This window comes from Lathamus discolor, chromosome 5, assembly GCF_037157495.1.
Source record: "Lathamus discolor isolate bLatDis1 chromosome 5, bLatDis1.hap1, whole genome shotgun sequence".
NCBI classification, from domain to species: Eukaryota; Metazoa; Chordata; class Aves; order Psittaciformes; family Psittacidae; genus Lathamus; species Lathamus discolor.
In genome coordinates this window covers 28,301,906-28,311,833 of record NC_088888.1, presented here as the reverse complement: position 1 = coordinate 28,311,833, position 9,928 = coordinate 28,301,906, and positions in this window count along the sequence as shown.

Sequence of the window (9,928 nt, the reverse complement as noted above, 5' to 3'; positions counted from 1 at the left end):
GGCCTACATAAAATACATTAGTTGCTTCCCTAAGTAGTATTTATCCGGTAAGATAACTGAAAGTTTGTGTTTTAAATCTGCATGATGACATGAGCTCTTTTCTTTTTGGTTTTCCTTTTTTTAAACCCTCCTGCTTACATAATGAAATAGCATCCTTCACACAATTTTTGCCACTAACCCCATGCAAATCTATGAATTGGCTAGGTGGGGAGAACTGAAGCCGGTTGCAGTTTGGTCTTTTGTCACATGTTTCGACTGCTGGTGTCACACTTTGACAAACCTGAAAGGTGAGAAGCAGATTCCTTCCTGCTACATGGGGCACGTTTATGCTCAGTCTCCTGCCATTACTCCTGACTTGGTGTAGGTAAAACATACCGATTTCTGGAGGATTATCCTAGCTCAGGAAATCTTGAGACCTAGTTGTTGTAACGGCATCGGGGTGCTTTCACCAGCTCCCTGGAAAAATCCAGTTATTACCATCGAGCAGTGACAGTGTGCACATATTGCGAGGTGGCAGAACTCTTGTGTCATGAATGTAATACAGAAACATTTGCCTCCAGCTCAGACACATTCTGTCAGAGCATCCTCAATGCATCTCTCCTGAGGAGTCAGATCTGACACTTGGGATGGCTGGCTGTCTACTCATCCACCCACTTCTTCTCAGGGTTTCTCCTTGCCTAGCAGGAGTGGGTACAGGGTTCACCGAGAACCCTGAAAGTAGGCTATTAAGTGACCTAGATTATTGCGGGGGGGTTCTATTTCTGTGCTTCTTGGCCTATGTGCTTATGTTAGTTGCTTTGTCTCTAGAGCAGCCTCTACCCAGCAGGAAATCTGGTAGGGGGAGTGGAAGATGTATTAGGGAGAGCAGCAGGCTGTCTAGAGAGAGGAGAGAAGATGATGGTGAATAAAAATAATGGACCTGAGGAATAACTGGAATACAAAAAATGCAGTTGAAATCCTTTCTTATGTTTGTGGCTTAACATGTGTCAGTTGGCACATTAACAGTAGCATATGGGTTGCTCTGATGTGAGTTACTGCATACAGTATGTTATGTTCAGGCCTAAAATGTGTAATTCTTTTGGATTAGTGTTGGCAGATTTCAGTGTGCAGCGTACAGTAAATGTTCATAAATTTAATATATTTATAAGCTTTTCTGTGGAGCTCATTGCCATCTGATCCGAGATCCTCCCAAGTAGCTTTGCAGAGCACAGCACTGGTAACTGGAAACTCCTTTATTGAGGTAGAGGACGCCACAGGGGGTCTGCTGCAGGGCTGAGGGCACAGCCCACACCATCTGCCAAGTCCTAGCGAGGTGACCTAAACCACTTGATCTCTCTTCTTGAGGTTCCTACAGGGAAACCCCCATGTCACTGAAAAAAACATAGGTTTGCTGGTAAGCTGGTGGCAGGTAATATAGACTCAGTGCTTTCCACCATGCCCTTCCTCTGGATGCTACAGTTGAAACCAAGCACCTTCCAGATAACTTCCTTGCAGCTCATCTCGCTATTCCTACAAAACCCAGTCTGATCACACAGGATGCTCTCTGAGAGTGTCAGTTTTTTATGGAGCACATCAACAAATAAGCAGCCTCCACACAAGCTCTGTCCTAGGGGACAGGAGTCAGCATTTCTCCAGAAACGAAGTGTCCAGGTCAGATCTTGCTTCCTGGCTCCCATCCCACTGAGGGGTGGTAAGTGACAGGGTAAGGGTGCAATCACCTGCCCCAACCCACCCTGAAGCCGAGTAAGGTCTCAAAGAAAGAAACAGCAATATTCCAGTATCTAATGCTTTTGAAATAAAGGCAAATAATGTATCTCTTTAAAGCTGATTTCAGTGGAGTCTCTCTGTTCATACCTTTCCCTGATACTATTGCTAACCCCATGCTTTTGGTGAAGTGGGAAAGCTCTGTCCGTGGCCAGTTCCCAGAGGTCTTTGTCACATCAGCAGAAGGCTTAAGTATCATCAGGAGAACAAAATCCTTGGCAGGGAATATCTTGAAAGCATAACACTATTGCTCAGCGTTGCAAAATGTTTGTTCATTTGGCTGGGCAAGGAATATTTCCTAGAGATGTGCGTAATGTTTTTTCAGTCTCTTGGTAAATTGGTCAGATTGACTTCTGTGCTTGGAAAAACCATATGACTCCACATTGAACTGGCTACTAGTAGGGACTGATACAAGAAACCTTTTCTTGTTTCAATGTGTACCATTGCATCATTCCAGCATTTTATGACAAATAGACACAAATTAAGACCAATCAGTGGAAAAAAGGCTGGAAATCATTTTTGTTAGCAAGAAAAATGCATCCTAACAATGAAAAGCAACCACACAAATCTCCATGAAAATCTAAAATCAAGTGTTCTGTCCTGGCCTCAGGCCATAAGTCCAGCCTCCCCACTAAGCATTGCCTTAATGGATTTGAGCTCCCTGTGTCACATGAGAGACCTGGAATGTTTCCCCAGCCTGCCCTGGTGCCAGGCACCTAAGTCCAGAACAGCTGGAGACTGAGGAGCATAAGCACAGGGAAAAGAATGGTAAATCTGCAGAGGCATCTCTCCACATCATCTCCACTGCGGGGGACCCCCACACACAGCGGCTGCAACTGGCACCCACACCCTGAGGGTGGCCCACATTAGGCTGGATGTTGATCTGCCCATTGGGCATCTGCCCATTTTCAAGATCCCCAGGACTAAGAGCAGGCCAATACGCAGCATCTGCAGCTGCACCTACGGAGCAAGCACAGCCCTGAGGCAGTGCGGTAAGTATACAAGACAAAAAGAAATCCGAAACAAATCAGCTTCTGAAAACTGGGGAGAAAATGCTGTGTGAGATCAATATTTTCAGTACTGATTTGAATCCTGTACATCAGATACGAAGATGTCACTGGAGAAGGTTATGCAGCTTGACAGCCCGCTTGCTTTCCCCAGTACTTTGGGGTTTTGCAGTTTGCTTATTTTTCTTTACAGTGATGAAATGCATACTTTACTGGTTTTCCTTCCTGAAGCCCACTTGTACCTGTTCACCCTCAAAGCCTCACTGTGACTGCCTCTACAGCTCTAAAGACAGATTTCTCAGTTTTGGTTGTTATCTTTACCTTTGGTTTAGGGTTTGTTGGTTTTGGATTGGTTTGTTTTGTTGTTTTGTTGGGTTTTTTTTTTCACATACTGGCAATGAGATCTTAACAATGAAAACTCAGGTTTTGCTGGGGTTTTTTTTAAGAAGGAAAAAGGTGGGGTTTTTTTTGTTTTGGTTTGGTTTTGTTTTTTCTTACTAGTAGGAAATTAAACCTACTTATCCGTAACAAGACAGGCAAACATGCAGCCAATAACTGACATAAATAGTGTTGACAATGACCAGTTTTAAGTCCATGGCCCACCAGCTAGGTCTTACTCCCCTTCAAGCATGAACCAAACTAAACTACCGTATCTCCAAGGAAGTGGGTGCTCGCAGAGTGAGATGGAAGGGGAGAAGAAACATTACCCCAAAACAGCCAAGTGCTACTGAAAGAATAACGTGTTCCTGCACAGCATGTTCTGCATAACAAGGCATAAGATGGGTTTATTAAGCAGGGAGTGAACTCCAGCTTTCCTCCTTCCTTGACGGAAGGGAGAGGCAGGGCACAGCAAAGGTGAATGGGGAAACCAGGGAAGCACGTCTGTGGGGCAGCTCATCCCTGCCTGGATGCAGGAACAACATTGACCCCCCTGGGCTGAGGAAGCTTTTGTTTGTTATTCTTTTTGCTTGCTTTGCCTAGTTTGGTTCTTCCCCGGGCAAATATACCTTTCTGCCTGTTGACGTGATTTGTTCCTGCTTGGTTATCTCCTCATGCAACACCCACAGTATCCTTAGGAGTGGGTGAAAGCTGCTGGGAATGGAGGAATCAGCTCCAGCACCCTTTTGGGAGCCAAGGTACACACAGCTACCTGGAAATGGCCAGCCCTTGCTTTCTGATAGTTAGTCTTGCTGCTGTTCATCCCTTTGTGGATTTAAATAATGCTAGCTAGCTCCTGAAAGTCACCCAAAGCAGCATGGCGTATCTGCAGTGAGACTGCGAGCATAATGAGTTGGCACTGGTTCTCATTACCTAGTTTTCACCTTACCTCCAGCATGAGGCTTCACTTGCTCCCCTCTGATGGCATTTGCTAAGCTCACCTCTTCCATCACAGAATCATGGAATCATAAAATGCTTTGGGTTGGAAGGGACCTTAAAGATCATCCAGTTCCAAGGCCCCTGCAATGGGCAGGGACACCTTCCACTAGACCAGGTTGATCAAAGCCCCATCCAACCTGGCCTTGAGCACTGCCAGGGATGGGGCAGCCACAGCTTCTCTGGGCAACCTGTTCTCACTGGATTAGAAAATTAAACCTATCCAGGCATGGACTAAGCTCACTAGGCACAGGGCTGGTGCATGCTGCCACGTTGGAGCTGCAGCACTAGACACCCTTGCACTGGACCCCTTTAGCTCCAGGAGGAAGCTGTGAAGATGGCACCCGAAAGCCTCTGGACATCTACAAACCCACTCTTCATGCGGTGTTAGGTAAAAGGATGACATGCAATGCTAACAACTGCGGTCTACTCTCACATTCACCCCAGTGTGCTGGAAGGGTTCTTCTTGTTTCCTGTAGTTGCATCACTTCCTCAGTCTTACATATAATGTGACATAGGAGGAAAACACTCCAGTGACACCAAACCCAGAACAGACCAGATAAACTGCTGGTGGCTCTGCAGTACACTCCGGTAACCATACATACATAACTGAGGCTAGACATCAAAGAGCTGATAAACCTGAGAAGAATCTACAACTGCTCACAGGTTTCAAAGGCCTAATTTTTGGGGGGAAATACTAAAGAGAAAAGTGGAAAACTGCTTTGTGTCAATCACATTTAGGGCATAAACCTGCTAATGTTTGAAAACTATATGGGTAAGAGAAAAAAGAAATGGGAAGCTTGACTCAGCAACCTAGATTGGGCAAAACACTCAAAATGGAATAATCAGCCACTTGCAGTAGGAGGGATGGAAAGGGATGAGAGGATTTGATACATCTTTCTGGCTCTATTTTATTACTCAAATAGTAGAAAATTAAACTAAGTTATTGCTAAAGTAGTTATTTGAATTACAATGTTCTGTTCCCATTACTTCTGGCTTTTCAGAAGTTTTCTCTCTGGACTGAAACTTGTGCTGAGCATTAAACCAAATAAATGCATTTGTTTGAAAACTTGAGCAAGCCCTCTTTTTTTTCAGTCAAGATAATGGAGTAAAATGGGCCCTTTTGCTGGTACATATATACACGCACCCATTCTGAAAGCAGTTGAAATGGCAAGTAAAAAGGTCTTCTGATGTGCAAACATAGAAGCATTTTCATGTGTGTGTGTCTATAGAGAAAAGAAAGCGCTGTGTGCCTGCGTAAAGACCCCAGGTGTCACATCAGGTATACTTGCAGGGCATTAAAGCGTTGCCAGGAGATGTGTGTGGATATATTGTGGAAGAAAGGGTAACCATTTTTATGGGATGATTTCCCATATGTAGGGGAATGGGTAGCACTGGCACAGAAGACTTGAGTGTCAGATGAGGCTCATGAAGCACATGTATGTTCAGAGGCATATGGGCACATTCACAGAGCAGAGTAAGTGTTTGTGGATGAGGATGCAGAATGTACAGCTATTGCTTACGGTATCGTGGTCTCGGGATTTTAGCCTTTAAGAACTTAGGCAGGGCTTTTTTGCCTTTGTTTTCCCCTTCCCTTAAGAGAAGGGAAGAAACTTGGGTCAATTTGTGATGAGGTAAGGGAACAGATTAAGTTTGCAGTGGGTTGTCTCTCCCCTCCTTTTCTCCTGAGTGGCATAAAAAGGAGCCTCCATATTCTTCTCCCACATGCTGTCCTGAATTTCTCTCCTTTCCTCAACACTTAACTTTTTCTTGGAATGCCTTTACGTGCCAGATGACAGCGAGTTACTGTGCTAATTGCTTTATTCTTCAATAAGGACATTTACTATACCAAACTCCTACAATACTTATGTGTAAATTAGAATTTGGCCTTGGAACAGCCCTCTTTCAACAATTTAAAAGCTTTCTTGAATGGATAGCTTTATAGATTTAAAAGGCTTTGCCTTGGATAGATTTATTTTTCCCCTTTTCTTTCTTCTCTTCAGCATTACTGGCATTATGTGCCCTTAGCAGCCAAGAGAAGACTAAAAAGTCTCACCAAACTGCTTCTGTTTATTAATAAATCTGCATTCAGATCTATTCCACAACACAGAATTATGGAGCCCCGTGTACAAATTCCCTTCTCTAAATAACAGGGGTCTTCAAATGCATAAGCTGAAATTTTAGACTAATGTTTATCAACCTGTGAGCTATGCTGAACAGGGTTGCAGCTCCATGGCGAGCACTGAGAGCCACGGGGAGTAAAAGAGGAACTTACCACTTAGTTCTTTTTGCCCACAGAAGAAATGATAATTTTAGTTATACTTTGCTCGCTTGCAACAATAAAAACAAAACGAAGCCACAGAAGAAAACTGTCATGTTACACCCCTTCCATCTGGCCTGTGCTACACACCCACATATCCCGTCATTCTACAAATTAATCTTTCACACATTTTTTAACAAAAAAAAAGTGTTAATGTTATAGAAGAGAAAATAAGGTAAACAGAGAGCTGTGTAAAAATACATTAACATTAAAATATGGTGGCAGTTATGGATTTTCTTAATTGAATAGGAGAGTAAATATTCACATCAAATCAATGCCAATGGCATGCAAATTAAAGCTACATTAGGGCAGCCTTGATATAGGCATTACCATTTTTGACACTTCTGTGATTTAAAATAATGTGCAGACTTTGTTCGTTAATTTTTTCCTCCCTTCTTTATGTTATTTTTGAGTGGGTAATTTGCCATTACAGAGCAAAATCCTTCTCCTGTGCCCTCTTATGTTACACTACCTTGTTTTCTTCTCCTGCCAGGAAGGCTTTGTGTGCGCTGGCTCAGTTTAATCTAAGGTTAATACTGAAGCCCCCCATTCATGGCAGGACAGACCTCTGTGAGCAGCTGCCTTCAGGCTGTACCTGTCCCCAGCACACAGCCAAACAACCTGTTGAAAGAGTGTGAGGAAAGGTGCCTGGTTCACCGCACCCTGTCCTAGAGGCATCCCCTTCTCCTGTTCTGTATCTACATCTCTCCTAGGTCTTTCTTCCACCTCCCATTCAAAAAATGCTTTAAAAAAAAAAAAAGAGAACAAAAGGGAGCGCCCCAGCACCCCAAGGAGGAGAAACCTGGCAGGGGCTTTTAGAAGCTTTATGGCTCCAGAGGTGAAAGTAGGAGGTATGAAATTCACTGCTTGGCATAAAAAAGAACTCCACTGTGTAGGAAAGTGGGACTGGTGGACCTATATGGGACAGAGATGAAGGAGTACACAGTCGATGTGATGCCAGCAGCTGGTGAGTAGAAGTTGTACTGTGGTGTGGTTTATGCCGATATTTCTTCCTGGACAACCAGAGGGAAGTTCAACCCCTACCCTGTGTGGCAGCAGCACTGTCATACGTGTGCAGCCTGTGCTCCCATAGCACTTTGTTTTCTTTGGAAGCATTTTTCAGTCCTGGCACTTTTTCAGTTCTCATCAATCACTAATGATTCTGCATGCTGTCTCCAGATTTTATGAAGATGGTCCACAATTACACCAGCATGCCCCCAAGAAGAAGCTATACGCACAGGCAAGCTAATACAGCGAGATCCAGCTCGCGCCTCAAAGTCCTCTCCTCACAGGACCGAAGAGTGGTCAGAGGGCCTGGAGAAAGCAATTGTAGGAAGAAAACAAAGAGCAACACTATATCCCCAGTTTCACTGTTCACCCCCTTTCATACAGACTGAGGAGGTGACTCTAGCTTCTTCTATAGTGCACATACACAGCTAAAAGCTCTAAAGCTTATCAAAGAATTGATGGAAAGAAAACTTTGAATTTTTCTAAACACAAAGTCCCAATAAAAAGGCCTGTACTGGAACTTGTGCATCTGAAACCTATACAAAGCTAAGAGCCAGCATTCAGATTTTCTTTCTGCTGTTCAATGCATTTCAGGAAAATCAGGTACAAATTAATTGCAGGGTCACGCTACAAGTGTTAGCTGGAGGTTGCTCATCAGGGTCTACACAAAAGGTAAGAAGGGCTCCTGGCTGCAGCAAGGACAGCAAAACTGCCACCACTTCGCAGGTTCTAGCAAAAAGAGAGTCTGCGAACCTCTGCTTCAGAAGGCGTTATGCTAAATTGGGTGACCAGCAAGATTAGGACAGATGAGTCTGTGAGGAGCCTTTTCTGCTTTGGTCTGGTGAGCCTTGTCTCATTCACCAAGGCTGATGTGACTGGGAAGAAGGGGCATAGGGGTTGTAGAGGGCTGTGAATTTATGTTTTCAGTTTCAGTAAGCACCTTGCACCAAAGCAGGGAGCTCAGAAGATGCTCTCGAGGTTTCTCTGGGCACTGAAGACTATGTTTCTATACATTAACTGATTTCTTTCCCTTTACTGCTCAATTTCCTCTAGCCTTAGCTTTATCTCAGACTCCCATTCTCCTTTTCTTTCTCCTCAGGTCTTCTTTCCACCTCCTTCCCTTGGCTTTTTCTCCCTCTTTTGTAATTTTTTCAATTCCCCATGCATTCCCAGGTGGGCGGGGGTGCTGTTTTGGGGCTTTTCTTTCTGTATTACAGAGAAATGAGGAGATTTCAGAGTTAGGAAGCCAGGATACTGAGTTGTTATAGCTGCCTGACACCTATTTACTGCCTGGGAAAAAAAATTCACCTCACAGCGCATCTCTGCTTTTTAATCTTAAGAGCTGAGATGTTAAATGCCAACTGCAAAGGCGGTTGGCTGTAATAGTTAATGTTTGTGCAACACTTCACGCATCTAACCATTGTATCCTATCTTCACCACCAGAAACATGCAGAGCTGCTGCCACTGCCACCCAGACGGTCTCTGAGCATGATGATTAATGAGCTCACAGCCCTATTTTGCTGTTGAAGTTAATGTTGCTTCCTGAGGGCAACACGCCTGATGAGCGAATTTGCAGCAGTCCATACGCTATATTGATTCAAAATGCCACTGTATGTTTTAATTAGCTTTTAACCATTAAAAAGTGGAGCTGGAAATGAAAATGGCACATATGCTTATGCAGCACGTATCTGCACCAGAAAGGTGAGCGTTAGACCCAGTTATCGACCTGTATGCTGAACCGCCACTGGCAGTTAAGACCCATCTTTGTGGCAGTTAATACATTTCCATGGCTTTTCCTTTTGTTAGCTTTATGACAAATATCCACTTACATCTATTTTCAAGCCTTGAGGAATGTATTTTTTCACCCACCCACGCTATCTTTTGAGAGTTCTAGCATGCTAGAAACTTTAATTTTGCAGAGTTGTGATTTAGGAGCTAACGTGAGGGAGCGGGCTCTGTTGAGAAAGTGGTGTGCTGGGATGAAAGGCTGCACCATGACCCCTCCTTTACACCACCAAACACTTTCTATCAAGTCATTGATACAGTGCTCATTATATCCTAAGCTGTATTCTACTTATCTGTCAGCATCTGAATTGCAAAGGTCTGGCTGAAGCGATCTCCTGATCAGTAGCAGTCATTTTCAAGAGCTCATGGAGGACAAGGTGGGGGTCTTTTTCCTTCAAAGAGGATGAAAAAAGAAATATGGGCCAGTTATCAAACTTGATTTCTCAGAAAATACAGGAACAAATAATTAAACACTTCAAAACTACTAGAAGACAACAAGGAGATGGGCATCAGTCCACACTGATTTATCACAAATGAAGCATGTTAAACAAATCCAGTTCCAGTCTGAGACAGGTTAAGAGACCTTGAGAGAAGGGGAGGTAATCAAAACTATGCCTTGCCTCCCGCCAGGCTGTTCACCTTGCCCTACCTGAGGCTCCTGTGACTAAAC